Here is a 15,526-nt window from a genome sequence, read left to right as displayed (position 1 = left end):
TTGCTTTTGTTTCTTTTGCCTTTGTGGATGTATCTTGCAAGAAGTTACTGTGGCCAAGTTCAAAAAGGGTGTTGCCTGTGTTCTCCTCTAGGATTTTGATGGACTCTTGTCTCACATTTAGATCTCTCATCCATTTTGAGTTTATCTTTGTGTATGGTGAAAGAGAGTGGTCCAGTTTCATTCTTCTGCACGTGGATGTCCAATTTTCCCAACACCATTTATTGAAGAGACTGTCTTTCTTCCAATGGATAGTCTTTCCTCCTTTATCGAATATTAGATGACCATACATTTCAGGGTCCACTTCTGGGTTCTCTATTCTGTTCCATTGATCTATGTGTCTGTTTTTGTGCCAGTACCACACTGTCTTGATGACCACAGCTTTGTAGTACAATCTGAAATCTGGCATTGTGATGCCCCCAGCTATGGTTTTCGTTTTTAAAATTCCCCTGGCTATTCGGGGTCTTTTCTGATTCCACACAAAACTTAAAATAAATTGTTCTAACTCTCTGAAGAAAGTCCATGGTATTTTGATAGGGATTGCATTAAACGTGTAAATTGCCCTAGGTAACATTGACATTTTCACAATATTAATTCTTCCAATCTATGAGCATGGAATATTTTTCCATCTCTTTGTGTCTTCCTCAATTTCTTTCAGAAGTGTTCTATAGTTTTTTGGGTATAGATCCTTTACCTCTTTGGTTAGGTTTATTCCTAGGTATCTTCTGCTTTTGGGTGCCATTGTAATTGGGATTGACTCCTTAATTTCTCTTTCTTCAGTCTCATTGTTAGTGTATAGAAATGCCACTGACTTCTGGGCATTGATTTTGTATCCTGCCACACTACCAAATTGCTGTATGAGTTCAGGGTTGGTATGGGCTTGGTATGTAAAGTATCATGTCATTGGCGAGTTTGACTTCTCCTTTGCCAATTTGAATGCCTTTTATGTCTTTTTGTTGCCTGATTGCTGAGGCGAGGACTTCCAGTACTATGTTGAATAGCAGTGGGGAGAGTGGACATCCCTGTCTTGTTCCTGATCTTAGGGGAAAGGCTCCCAGTGCTTCCCATTGAGAATGATATTTTCTGTGGGCTTTTCGTAGATGGCTTCTAAGATGTTGAGGAATGTTCCCCCTATCCTTACACTCTGAAGTGTTTTGATCAGGAATGGATGCTGTATTTTGTGAAATGCTTTCTCTGCATCTAATGAGAGGATCCTATGGTTCTTTTTTCTCTTGCTGATATGATGAATCACATTGATTGTTTTACGAGTGTTGAACCAGCCTTGTGTCCCGGGGATAAATCCTACTTGGTTATGGTGAATAATGTTCTTTTTTTTTTTTTAATTTTTTTAAAAATTTATTTATGATAGTCACAGAGAGAGAGAGAGAGGCAGAGACATAGGCAGAGGGAGAAGCAGGCTCCATGCACCGGGAGCCCGATGTGGGATTCGATCCCGGGTCTCCAGGATCGCGCCCTGGGCCAAAGGCAGGCGCCAATCCGCTGCGCCACCCAGGGATCCTGGTGAATAATCTTCTTAATGTACTCTTGTATCCTATTGGCTAGTATCTTGTTGAGAATTTTTGCATCCATGTTCATCAGGGATATTGGTCTATAATTCTCCTTTTTGGTGGGGTCTTTGTTGGGTTTTGGAATTAAGGTGATGCTGGCCCCATAGAACGAGTTTGGATGTACGCCATCTCTTTTTTTTCAAACAGCTTTAGTAGAATAGGTATGGTTTCTTCTTTAAATGTTTGATAGAATTCCCCAGGGAAGCCATCTGGCCCTGGACTTTGTGTTTTGATGACCGCTTCAATTTCCTCCCTGGTTATTGGCCTGTTCAGGTTTTCTCTTTCTTCTAGTTCTGGTTTTGGTAGTTTGTGGCTTTCCAGGAATGCGTCCATTTCTTCTAGATTGCCTAATTTATTGGCGTATAGCTGTTCATAATATGTTTTTAAAATCGTTTGTATTTTCTTGGTGTTGGTAGTGATCTCTCCTTTCTCATTCATAATTTTATTAATTTGAGTCCTCTCTCTTCTTCTTTTTAATAAGGCTGGCTAATGGTTTATCTATCTTATTAATTCTTTCAAGGAACCAACTTCCGGTTCTGTTGATCTGTTCCATAGTTCTTCTGGTCTCGATTTAGTTGAGTTCTGCTCGAATTTTAATTAACTCTCTTCTGCTGGGTGTAGGGTCCATCTCCTGTTTTTTCTCTAGCTCCTTTATGTGTAAGGTTAGCTTTTGTATTTGAGTTCTTTCCAGTTTTTTTTTTTTTTTTTTTTTTTTTATTTATTTATTTATTATTTATGATAGTTACAGAGAGAGAGAGAGAGAGAGAGAGAGAGAGGCAGAGACACAGGCAGAGGGAGAAGCAGGCTCCATGCACCGGGAGCCTGACGTGGGATTCGATCCCGGGTCTCCAGGATCGCGCCCTGGGCCAAAGGCAGGCGCTAAACCGCTGCGCCATCCAGGGATCCCTCTTTCCAGTTTTTGAATGGATCCTTGTAATGCGATGTATTTCCCCCTTAGGACTGCTTGTGCTGCATCCCAAAGATTTTGAACGGTTGTGTCTTCATTCTCATTAGTTTCCATGAATCTTTTTAATTCTTCCTTAATTTCCTGCTTGACCCTTTCATCTTTTAGCAGGATGGTCCTTAACCTCCACGTGTTTGAGGTCCTTCCAAACTTCTTGTTGTGATTAAGTTCTAATTTCAAGGCATTATGGTCTGAGAATATGCAGGGGACGATCCCAATCTTTTGGTATCGGTTCAGACCTGATTTGTGACCCAGTATGTGGTCTATTCTGGAGAAAGTTCCATGTGCACTTGAGAAGAATGTGTATTCAGTTGAGTTTGGATGTAATAGATATCTGTAGATATCTGTGAAATCCATCTGGTCCAGTGTATCATTTAAGGCTCTCGTTTCTTTGGAGATGTTGTGCTTAGAAGACCTATCGATGGTAGAAAGAGCCAGAATAATACACCAAGTGTAAGTGTATTATTATCTAAGTAATTCTTCACTTTGGTTATTAATTGATTGATATATTTGGCAGCTCCCACATTCGGGGCATATACATTGAGGATAGTTAAGTCCTCTTGTTGCATAGATCCTTTACGTATGATATAGTGTCCCTCTTCATCTCTCACTACAGTCTTTGGGGTAAATTTTAGTTTATGTGATATAAGGATGGCTACCCCTGCTTTCTTCTGAGGACCAGTTGAATGGTAAATGGTTCTCCAACCTTTTATTTTCAGGTTGTAGGTGTCCTTCTGTCTAAAATGAGTCTCTTGTAGACAGCAAATAGATGGGTCCTGCTTTTTTATCCAGTCTGAAACCCTGCGCCTTTTGATGGGGTCATTAAGCCCGTTCACATTCAGAGTTACTATTGACAGATAGGAGTTTAGTGTCATCATGATATCTATTCAGTCCTTGTTTTTGTGGATTGTTTCACTGAACTTCTTCTTAAAGGGGGATTCCCTTAAGAAGTCTCCCTTAAAATTTCTTGAAGAGCTGGTTTGGAGGTCACATATTCTTTCAGTTCCTGCCTGTCTTGGAAGCTCTTTATCTCTCCTTCTATTGTGAATGAGAGCCTTGCTGGATAAAGTATTCTTGGTTGCATGTTCTTCTCATTTAGGACCCTGAATATATCCTGCCAGCCCTTTCTGGCCTGCCAGGTCTCTGTGGAGAGGTCTGCTGTTACCCTAATATTCCTCCCCATAAAAGTCAGGGATTTTTGGTCTCTTGCTGCTTTAAGGATCTTCTCTTTATTTTTGGAATTTGCAAGCTTCACTATTAAATGTTGAGGTGTTGAACGGTTTTTATTGATTTTAGGGGTGGATCTCTCTATTTCCTGGATCTGAATGCCTGTTTCCCTTCCCAGATTAGGACAGTTTTCAGCTAGGATTTGTTCAAATACATATTCTGGCCCTCTGTCCCTTTCCGCGCCCTTGGGAACTCCAATTAAATGTAGGTTTTTCTTCCTCAGGCTGTCATTTATTTCCCTTAATCTATCCTCTTGGTCTTTTAATTGTCTGTCTCTTTTTTCCTCAGTTTCCCTCTTTGCCATCAACTTGTCTTCTATGTCACTCACTCGTTCTTCCACCTCATTAAGCCTCATCGTTAGGACTTCTAGCTTGGATTGCATCTCATTCAATTGATTTATAATTTCTGCCTGATTGGATCTAAATTCTGCAGTCATGAAGTCTCTTGAGTCCTGTACGCTTTTTTCTAGAGCCACCAGTAGCTGTATAATAGTGCTTCTGAATTGGCTTTCTGACATTGAATTGTAATCCAGATTTTGTAACTCTGTGGGAGATAGGACTGTTTCTGATTCTTTCTTTTGAGGTGAGTTTTTCCTTCTAGTCATTTTTCTCAGTGCAGAGTGGCCAAAAACAAGTTGTATTGGGAAAAGGAGAAAGAGAGAAAGAAGGAAGGAAAAGAGAAAAAGAAAAAAGGAAGAAAAAAAGGAAAAAAGAGAAGAAAAAGAGAAACAGAAAGAAAGGGGGAAAAAAGGGTGGGGGAAGCAATCAGAAATCAAAAAGAAAAACGAAACAAAACACAGGGGAGTATCTTCCGATTCTGTATACTTTAAGTCCCTTGACTTCCCCTGGAAGTGGTCCGTCTAGCTGGTCTTCTAGGGGAGGGGCCTGCTGTGCTGATTTTCAGGTGTTAGCACTTGGGGGAGCTGCTCTGCCCCCTGCCTGGTGCAGGGCTCAGTGGGGGTTGTTTACCCCGTGAGGCCCCAGGAGGAACAACTGCAGTGGCAGAGGCAGCTCTGCAGCCCTAGAGTTAGCTCCTGAAGTAACTCCGGGGCTCTCCATCTGCAGGGGCCTGGAGGCTCTGGGGCGGGGCCGCTGATCTGCTCAGCTCCGGGCAGGAGTGTCCTTGCTGTCCTGTGTCCTACCGGCCTCTGCATGTCCCGGGGGGAGGCCGGATCCTGGGCTATGCCCCGGCGCCCTGTGCTCCGGGCCTGCGCTGTTGGATTCCGATCCCGCCCCGCAGCCCCCTCCGCGGAGCCACCGCCCGAGCCCCTCCAAGCTGCTCCGGGTCCCGCCGTGCGCGCTGCAGCCCTTAGGGACCTCGGCGCACTCTCCTGGGCACGCAGGTGCCTGTTCGTGTCCCCGGGAGCCCGAGGGCATCCCCGCCCTCCTGGCGTCCTGCTCTAACTCCCTGCCGGCGCCTTTCTCACCGGGGAGATTGGTGCAGCTCCTGCTCCTCCGGGACGGGGCTCTCCTGTCTTGGGGACACTTGCCCCGGCCTCAGCCCAGCTCCTCGTGGGGCCCCTCCCCCTTGGAGGCCTTTTGTTTATTTCCTTCTTTTTCCCCGTCTTCCTACCTTGAGAGAAGCACGAACTCTTCTCACTGTAGCATTCCAGCTGGTCTTTCTTTAAATCTCAGGCCGAATTCGTAGATTTTCAGGATGATTTGAAGGTTATCTAGGTAATTTGGTGGGGACAGGTGATTTGGGGACCCTTCTCTTCCGCCATCTTGCCCCTCCCTCTCCTTCAATGCAATCCTGATGAAAATACTGCAAGCATTTTTTTCACAGACCTAGAACAATCCTAAGTTTTTTATGGAACCAGAAAAGACTCTAAATAGCCAAAGTAATGTTGAAAAAGAAACCAAAGCAGGAGGTATCAGAATCCCGGACTTTAAGCTGTATTACAAAGCTGTGTTCATCAAGATAGTGTGGTGCTGGCACAAAAACAAACACACAGATCAATGGAACAGAATAGAGAACGCAGACATGGACCCAGAACTATATGGCCAGTTAATTTTTGACAAAGCAGGAAAAAATATCTAGTGGAAAAAGGACAGTCTCTTCAACAAATGGTACTGGGAAAATTGGACAGTCACATGGAGAAGAATGAGACTAAACTATATCCTTACACCATGCACAAAAATAAATTTAAAATGGATGAAAGACTGAAATGTGAGACAGCAATCCATCAACATCCTATGGGAGAACATAGGCAGCACCCTCTGTGACATCAGCTGCAGCAACTTTTTTACTGGGCACATCACCACAGGAAAGGGAAACACAAAAAATGAAGTAATGGAACTTCAAGATAAAAAGCCTTCTGCACAGCAAAGGAAACAATCATTAAACTAAAAGGCAGCCTACGGAATAGGAGAAGATATTTGCAAGTGACGTATCTGGAAAAGGGTTAGTATTCAAAAACTATAAATAACTTATCAAACTCAACACTCAAAAAAAAAAAAATAATCCAGTTAAGAAATAGTCAGAAGATTTTTCCCAGCACCATTTGTTGAAGAGACTGTCCTTTTTCCAGTGGATAGTCTTTCCTGCTTTGTCAAGTATTAATTGACCATAGAGTTGAGGGCCCATTTCTGGTTTCTCTATTGAGCCACGTGCAGAAGAATGAAACTGGACCATTCTCTTACAGCATACACAAACGTAAACTCAAAATGGATGAGAGATCTAAATGTGAGACAATAATCCATCAAAATCTTTTTTTTTTTAATTTTTATTTATTTATGATAGCCACAGAGAGAGAGAGAGAGAGAGGCAGAGACACAGGCGGAGGGAGAAGCAGGCTGCATGCACCGGGAGCCTGATGTGGGATTCGATCCCGGGTCTCCAAGATCGCGCCCTGGGCCAAAGGCAGGCGCCAAACCGCTGCACCACCCAGGGATCCCCTAATCCATCAAAATCTTAGAGGAGAACACAGGCAACACCATTTTTGAACTTGGCCACAACAACTTCTTGCAAGATACATCTATGAAGGCAAGGGAAACAAAAGCAAAAATGAACTATTGGGACTTAAGATAAAAAGCTTCTGCACAGCAAAAGAAACAGTCAATGAAACTAAAAGACAACCTACAGAATGGGAGAAGATATTTGCAAATGACCTATCAGATAAAGGGCTAGTTTCCAAGATCTATAAAGAACCTATTAAACTCAACAGTAAAGAAACAATCCAATCATGAAATGGACAAAAGACATGAACAGAAATTGAACAGACATGTTCATTGTTCAGACATGAACACCAAAGAAGACATACACATGGCCAACAAGCACATGAGAAAATGCTCTGCATCACTTGCCATCAAGGAAACACAAATCAAAACCACAATGAGATACCACCTGATACCAGTGAGAATGGTAAAAATAACAAGACAGGAAACAATAAATGTTGGAGAGGATGTGGAGAAAAGGGAACCCTCTTGCACTGTTGGTGGGAATGTGAACTGATGCAGCCACTGTGGAAGACTGTGTGGAGGTTCCTCAAAGAATTAAAAATAGAGCTACCTTGCGACCTAGCAATTGCACTGCTGGGGATTTACCCCAAAGAATACAGATGCAGTGAAAATCCAAAACACCTGCACCCCAATGTTTATAGCAGCAATGTCCACAATATCGAATCTGTGGGAGGAGTCTTGGTGTCCATTGAAAGATGAATAGATAAAGAAGATGTCGTCTATATATGGAATGGAATATATAGACTCAGCCATTAGAAATGGCGAATACCCATCATTTGCTTCTATGTGGATAAAAATGGAGGATATTATGCCGAGTGAAGAAGTCCGTCAGTTAACTACCTAAAATTTAAATAAAAGAAACTGCAAAAATAAATTAATAAATAGAATTAAGACATGGGGATGTAATGTATAGCAGGGGGACTATAGTCAATAATATTGTATGCAGATTAGGAAGTTGCTAAGAAAGTAAATCTTAAAAGTTTTGACCATCAGAAAAAAATTTGGTAACTTTGTATGGTAAGAGATGATAAATAGACAATATGGTTATCATTTGGCAATGTATGTAAATGTGGAATCATTATGTTGTACACCTGAAACTAACACAATTTATCTCCATTATACTTCAATAAGAAATGGGAGAATTAAAAAAAAAAAAAAAAAAAAAAAAAGAAATGGGAGAATTACTTTATAACCTTCACTGGGGAAAGACTTTATAATTACTGGGAATCTAGATGCCATAAAAGAAAAAACTGATGGGTTCCACTCCTTAAAAAAATATCCAGAAATCTGCATGACAAAAGACTATTAGCAAAATAAAAAGACATTGGCAAATGAAGAAAAATATTTTGCCAGTCAGATAACTGTGAGCTAATCTTTTTTTTAATAAGTTTATTTTTTATTGGTGTTCAATTTGTCAACATACAGAATTACATCCAGTGCTCATCCCGTCAAGTGGTGGGCTAATCTTTGAAATATATAAAACACTCCTCTAAGTCAGTAAGAAATTAGGATCCACTTAAAATGTGGACAAATAGCATAAAAAGAGAATTTACAGGAAAAAAATTAGAACTTAAATGCAAGGAAAATGTTCCTCTATGCTCATAACAAGAGGAAATTTAAAAGTAGAGAAAGCTTGCGGATCCCTGGGTGGTGCAGTGGTTTAGCGCCTGCCTTTGGCCCAGGGCGCGATCCTGGAGACCCGGGATCGAATCCCACGTCGGGTTCCCGGTGCATGGAGCCTGCTTCTCCCTCTGCCTGTGTCTCTGCCTCTCTCTCTCTCTCTCTGTGACTATCATAAATAAATAAAAATTGTTTAAAAAAAAAAAAGTAGAGAAAGCTTGATATTTTATCAAGCTTCATATATACCATGAGTTTGATATTTTCCATAAGCTTAATAACATAGTCTTTTGACTAAGCTTCTGGAGAAACTGGCACTCTCTTCACTCCTGGCATGAGTGTGTAAGAAATTGAATTTTCAGAAAAATGACAAAAACTGGATGCCTGTGTGGCTCAGTGGTTGAGTGTCTGCCTTTGGCTCAGGGCATGATCCTGGAGTCCTGGGATTGAGTTCCGCATCAGGCTCTCTGCCTGGAGCTTGCTTCTCCTCCCTCTTCCTGTGTCTCTGCGTCTCTCTCTCTGTCTCTCATGAATAAATAAATAAAATCTTATAAAAAAAGAACAAAACATCTCCCATCGGAAACACTTTTTTTTTCTTTTTTTTTACAATATGTCTTTGATACTCATTGTATCAAGAGACATTGAGTTCTGTATTCCCTCCATTGAATCTGGGCAAGCATGTGATCAGTGGAAGTGAAGCTATATGACTTCCAAGGCAAGTTAAAAAGCAGTAAGACTTTGACCTCATTCTCTTTGGATGCTTGCTCTAAGTCCAGCTACCTTGTCATGAAGAAAGCCAAACAGCCCATGGAGAAGCCCACCTGGAGAAGAACTAATGCTCACAGCTCTAGTGGCTCTCAGCTGAAAGTCAGCATCAACTTGCCAGTCATGTGAGTAAGCCATCTTGAAAGTGGTTTCCTCAATCCAAAGTCAAACGCTCCTAGCTGATGCCACATAGATCAGAGGCAAGCTGCCTCTACTGAGTCCTGCCCAGATTTCAGATTTGTAAATAAAAGAGATGATAATTGCTGGGGATTTTTTTTTTAATTCATGAGAGACAGAGAGAGAGAGAGAGAGAGAGAGAGAGAGAGGCAGAGACAGGCAGAGGGAGAAGTAGGCTTCATACAGAGAGCCAGATGTGGGACTTGATCCCAGATCTCCAGGATCATGCCCTGGGCTGAAGGAAGCGCTAAACCACTGAGCCATCTGGGCTGCCCTTGCTGGGTATTTTTAAAAAATTTTATTTATTTGAGAGAGAGAGAGAGCGAGAGAGAGAAAGAGCGAGCAAGCACCAGCAGGGGGGGGTGGAAGAGGGAGAAGCAGGCTTCCCATTGAGCCAGAACCTTGAGATCATGACCTGAACCAAAGGCAGATGCTAAATGGACTGAGGCACCTAGCTATCCTAATGATTGCTGTTTTAGTACCCTACATGTTGGAGTGTTTTTATTATATATCAGTAGATAACTATTACCAATTTTGGACCTGGAAGTGGGATACTGCCAAAACAGAGATCTGGAACATATGGCATTGGCTTTGAAACAGAGCCAGTTGAGTAATAGAGGATAGAAAGGAAAAGACTGTTAGTGAAATCATAAAGAGCTTAAAGGAGAGCTAGAAGCTTAAAGGATCTTTGTCAGGGCTTAAAGGCTAGTTAAGAAAATGTTGCTATAAGTTGGGGGAAAGGAGACTTTCAAAGAAAAAATATTGAGCAATGTTACCACCTTAATAATAAGGACAATAGAAAATATACTTACTGAACTCAGTGATCTATCTAAGATTTTCAGGTAGAAAATTGAAAGCCCCAACTGCTTTAGGCTTCTGACTACCTAAAGTAAAATGTAAAAGAAAAACATAGGCTGAAAAAAGAATGCTTACATATAAGAAACCAAGAGTTACTAGGTTTGGAAATAAAACTTTCTCATTTACATCTCTCAACATGTGCACAGTGCAGCTGCATTTTAGAATTGCGATGAACTGCTGTTCAGTTGATTGGCTGTGTCTCAAGTGACTATTTCTGTGCCTTTCCCACCATTGTATATTGGGGGCAGGGGTTGAGGATGGGCCAAATAACTACTTCTTTACTTCATAGGTCGTGGCATTCAAGGCCCCATACCTGAGGAACTGCACTCTTAAGATTCTGATCTGTATGTGGACTTAATATAGATGACAAGATCCTGGACTTCAAGCAGATGCCATAATGGAATGAAATTTGGGGGTCTTGGGGAAGAAGATGGGTGTTTTTTGCACTTGAGAGGGATGTGATTTTTGTTTTAAGTAAGCTCCATGCCCAGCATGGAACTCAACACAGAGCTTGAATGCACAACCCTAAGATCAAGACGTGAGTTGAGGTCAAGAGTCAGATACTTAACCAACTGAGCCAACCAAGTGCCCCTGCATTTTTATATTCTAGAAGGTAGACTATGGCAGATAGTAATTTCCAAAAAATGGCATATATAATTTCTGCCACCCCACAGACTCCTCTTATAATGTGATTTAAAAACTTCATCAAGAGGTGAGGGACTGTCTCTTCCCTCTGGATCTGGGCAGGCCTGAGTATAGAAGTGAGTAATGTGATCACTGAGGTTGGATCATAAACAGTGGTTCTCTTGTGAAGTTTGTACTCAAGATCCAACTATCATGCCATGAAGAAGCCAAAGCAGCCTGTCCAAAGGCCCATAGGGAGAGAGACTGAGGCCCCTGGCTGAGCACCCTTCTGACAACCAGTACAAACTTACAGCCGTATGAGCAAGCCATCTTAAAAATGAATCTGACAGCCCAACATTGAGCCACTCTAGCTGAAACCAAATGGGACAAAATTAAGCTAGTCCCACTGAGTCCTGCCTGTGTTTCAGATTTTGTGAGCAAAATAAATAGTAGTGGTTTTGAGCTGCTAAATTTTGGGGTAGTTTTTTATGCAACAATAGGCTCTTAATAGGATGTAAATTGATTGAACCCTTATAAGAAATCAGTTTGACAGTATATATCAGAATTACAGATATTCTTTTACTAGATATCTTACTTTGGGAAATTGATTCTTCAGATAGACTTGTTCACAGTTGGAAAATAATATATATACAAGATAGTTCACTGTAGCATTATTTATAACAGCAAGAGTAGAAAACAGCGAAAATGTTCTTTAATAGACTAGTTAAATAAATTGTGTAATGTTCACACAATAGAGTATCATGCAGCTATAAAAAAAAGAATGACGAAGATATCCATGAACTGATTCCCAGAACACACTGTTTAGTGAGGAAAGCAAAATGCAAAAGAGTATCTACAGTGCACTACTTTTTGTGTAAGAAAGAAAGAAAGGGAAATAAAAGCATACATATATATGTATTTGCTCATTTCAGCAAAAAGGAACACCAGAAGATTGAGAGTCTGAGATTGGTTGCCAACAGCTCTTTAATGAGAATGGGTGAAAAAGATAGGTGGAATGGGGGTGGGGGAGGTTGTTGGTGAGGGGAGGAGAGGGAGGAAGGCCTAAAATTGAGTGAGGGGAGGAGAGGGAGGAGGGCCTAAAATTGAGTGCAACCAAAATAAATGAACCAAACTGGATTTCCGCTTACTGAATAGCCAACTGAAGGAAACAGGAAAAGGAGTTAATCTTTAAACCTGAATAGTTGGACTTGACCCATTGGCTAAAAACAAAGCAACTGTGAACATTGAACTCTTATTTTAGACTTCTTATGTGGAGAGATATGAATTAGCATGAAAAGAGAGGAGGATAAAATGAACTCTGCCACACTGGATTAGAATTAGAAGTATCAGTATGAACTCATGGGTCTTTATATAGAAATGGCTATGGAGTTGTGTGTGTGTTCATGTAAACATACATCATTACATACATACTTCTGTTTCCCATTTTTTTTTTCAACAACCACTGAAAGGTGCTAGAAGCGATAATCCAATTAGTGTTGAACACAACTAATGCCTGCATCTTAGTTTTTAAATGCCATTCTCCATTAAAAGGAACTAGACAAAACACTCAGTGTTTGACCAACAGAACATAAGACACTGCAACTCTGCATATCCTCTAGTTAGAAGTAGAGCTACTCAGTATTTGACCATTAGAAGAAACTACTGATCCTTGGAGAAATGACTAGTTCCAGCCATGAGGCAGAAAAACACAAAATATACCTTGAAAGAACATTTTTTCTGTCCCCAAAAGTAAAGTGCTCAAAGAATGATAGGGATGTGTCAAAAGGACACAAAAACCAGTTTGAAGGGCTCCTACTGGCTAAATCTAGGACAATCGGAGCATTAAAATAAGTAACAGTAATAAATGATTATAACTTACTGAATAAAATAAGTAAATAAATCCACCTGATATAAATTAATGAATGAATAAGAATGGAAACCTCGTCATCACAGTAGAAAGCTAACTTATACAAAGAATGATGGATTTAGAAAAGCACCATTTAGCAACTATCAAAATTGATTCAGGCAAGAAGTATCAATGCTAAAACTACTGGGTAAAAGTTTGAGGAAGAACAAGATATTTATACAGTTGCAAAATATGTTCCCCAGAAGATACTTATTATAGGATGAAATAGTAATTTACCAGCTGAAATTACTGGTAAATACCACCTTAACCAAATTATCAAAGGTAACATTGCCTGGAACTAGTCAATAATGTGTGTTTCCTGATACAGTTCATTGAGAAGAATCCAGTATCCTTTCCATACTATCCCTACCAAAAGTATTGTGTGAATCTATTCATAAGGAAATATTAGAGAAGTCCAAACTGAGGTTTATTTTCAAAATAACTAGCCTATACTTTTCCAAATATCTGTTAGAAAATGTAAAGAAAGACTTAGTAACTGTTGCAGATTAAAGGAGAGAAAAGATGGAAGATAAAATACTTGGTCTTGAATTTTTTTCTTATAAAGGACATTATTAGGACACTTAGTGAAATCTGAATAAATATATAGTTTAGATAACAGTACTGTATCTACTGTATCAATGTTAATTTCATGATTTTGATCATTTTGCTGTTATGTAAGAGAATTCCTTGTTTTTAGAGAATAAACCTCTGAATTTTTTTACTTCTGAATTTTTTTTTTTACTTCTGAATTTTTTTAGAGGTAAAGGAGCATCATACCTGCAACTTGCTTTTAAACAGTCTAGAAAAATTATAGAAAGAAAAAGGGAGAAGAGAGGAAGGAATTTTTTTTCCTGCAACTTTTAAGTCAAATTACATCAAAAAGTTTTTTAGTTTAAAAACAATAATAAGGAAGCCATATCCTAATATGTCTGAAATGGAAATATTTCCAGCATTAAGTTGTTAAGTTAGAAAACAATGTGTATAATATGTTATCTTTGAGGTTAAAAAAAAAGTGGGTAGAAGTAAGAACCCACATTTATATTTGCATAAAGAATTCTGGGGAAATGCACTAAAAACTATAAATAGTGATTAGGAGTAAGTACTGGATAGAGAGGAAAGAAGTCTGGGAGAGATTTTTTTTTTTTTTTTTTTACTAAATACTTTTTGGTGTGTCTTTATATTAACTAACATATTAATATTCTAATTAAAATATAATTTAAGTAAAGATTTTTTTAAAGAAGTAAAAAAGAAAATATAAGAAGAAACCAGTAACCTAAGTGTAAGAGCATCATTAGAAGGTATAGAAAGAAAGAGAAAATACTAATTAAAACAGCCAAAAAGGAACTACAAATGCAGATATTAAAGAAAGTAGACTGTAAATTCATAGTTTTCCTCACCCTGGTGCTACCCTCAAGAAACATGGGGAGTGTGAAATGGAAATTATAAGTAAAAGTCACAAGAGGGAAAATATTCATAAAAGCAGAAAAGACATCTTTGTGGTATGATGGAAACCTAGGCTTTAGGATAAGATCGAAGATTAAATCCAGTTCCTGCTAATTAATTAGTTGTATGTCCTTGGATAAATAATTTCTTCCAGCCTTGGTGATTCATCTCTAAATTGCCTATGTCACTTAAGTGAAATATGTTTTCGAAAGATATGTTATCAAAGCATGAAAATTAATTTAAATAAAATGCCAGTCCTGGCCTTAGATATTGACTGTTAACTTATGAGGGAAAGAACTTACTCGTAACACCACACTCATTCTGAAGAGTTGAGTTATTATATCCAGAAATTGGCGGTATTTTGGAGGGATTAAGTAGTAAGGGAAGAGGGAGAGGTATATATTTGGTGTATTATGTGCCTGTGTTTATATATCTGTGTCTCTTAAAGCAGAAGGATTGTTAAAAAGCATTGACAGTGGAGGAAATTTAAAGGTGACACTTTTTTATTTGAATTTCCTACCTGTAACAAGGTAGTCTATTTTTTTAGAAGATTTTATTTATTCATGAGAGACACCAAGGGGCAGAGACATAGGCAGAGGGAGAAGCAGGCTCCCTGTTGGGAACCCCTTATGGGACTTGATTCTGGGCCCTGAGGATCACATCCTGAGCCGAAGGCAAACCCTCAGCCACTGAACCAACCAGGTGCCCCACAAGGTAGACTATTTTACTGATCCCCACATGCATAATGTGTCCTCTACTCTAAACATGTTTGCCCTTGTTGCTTGCTTGCTTTTCTTTCTTTCTTTCTTTCACCCACTGGAATATCCTTTCTCTCCAGTTCTGTCCAGAGTTTAAAAATATGTTAAGGATCTGTTCAAGATACACAAAATCTACAAACTCTGACACCTCCTTACCATATTTCAACCAATCCTGCATTCTTTATTTTTTTAAATCTTGTATTCTTTTATTTCTGAAATTTTATTTTTTTTAATTTTTTAAAATTTTTATTTATTTATGATAGTCACACACAGAGAGAGAGAGAGAGAGAGAGAGAGAGAGAGGCAGAGACATGAGCAGCCTCCATGCACCAGGAGCCCGATGTGGGATTCGATCCCGGGTCTCCAGGATCGCGCCCTGGGCCAAAGGCAGGTGCCAAACCGCTGCGCCACCCAGGGATCCCCTATTTCTGAAATTTTATAGCATGAATTTCCCATTTTTTAAAATTGTTTAGATGATGAGAGCCTTTCCTTTGCAACAAACTGTAAAAAGCTTAAAAGCAAGCATTGTTTCATGCATGTTTTTGTCTGTCTTGAAAGATGATAGATACTAATTGTTTCAAAAATCTTGACCTAGATTACTTAGCTTACAACGACTCAGACCTTTTCCACTGCTACACCTTTGTCCCTACGCCTAAGGGACA

The 15,526-nt window shown here is 39.6% G+C and overlaps 1 protein-coding gene across 4 annotated transcripts in view; it reads left to right on the top strand.

The window, feature by feature from the left end:
- The window catches only part of ZNF713 (zinc finger protein 713), a 97,070-nt gene that overhangs the window by 24,649 nt on the left and 56,895 nt on the right, over positions 1 to 15,526 (top strand). The gene's annotated exons all lie outside the window — the stretch shown is intronic.

This window comes from Vulpes lagopus, chromosome 3 (genome assembly GCF_018345385.1).
Source record: "Vulpes lagopus strain Blue_001 chromosome 3, ASM1834538v1, whole genome shotgun sequence".
Lineage (NCBI taxonomy): Eukaryota > Metazoa > Chordata > Mammalia > Carnivora > Canidae > Vulpes > Vulpes lagopus.
Note: the sequence above shows the minus strand (reverse complement) of the source record. Positions and strands in the feature narration are given on the sequence as shown.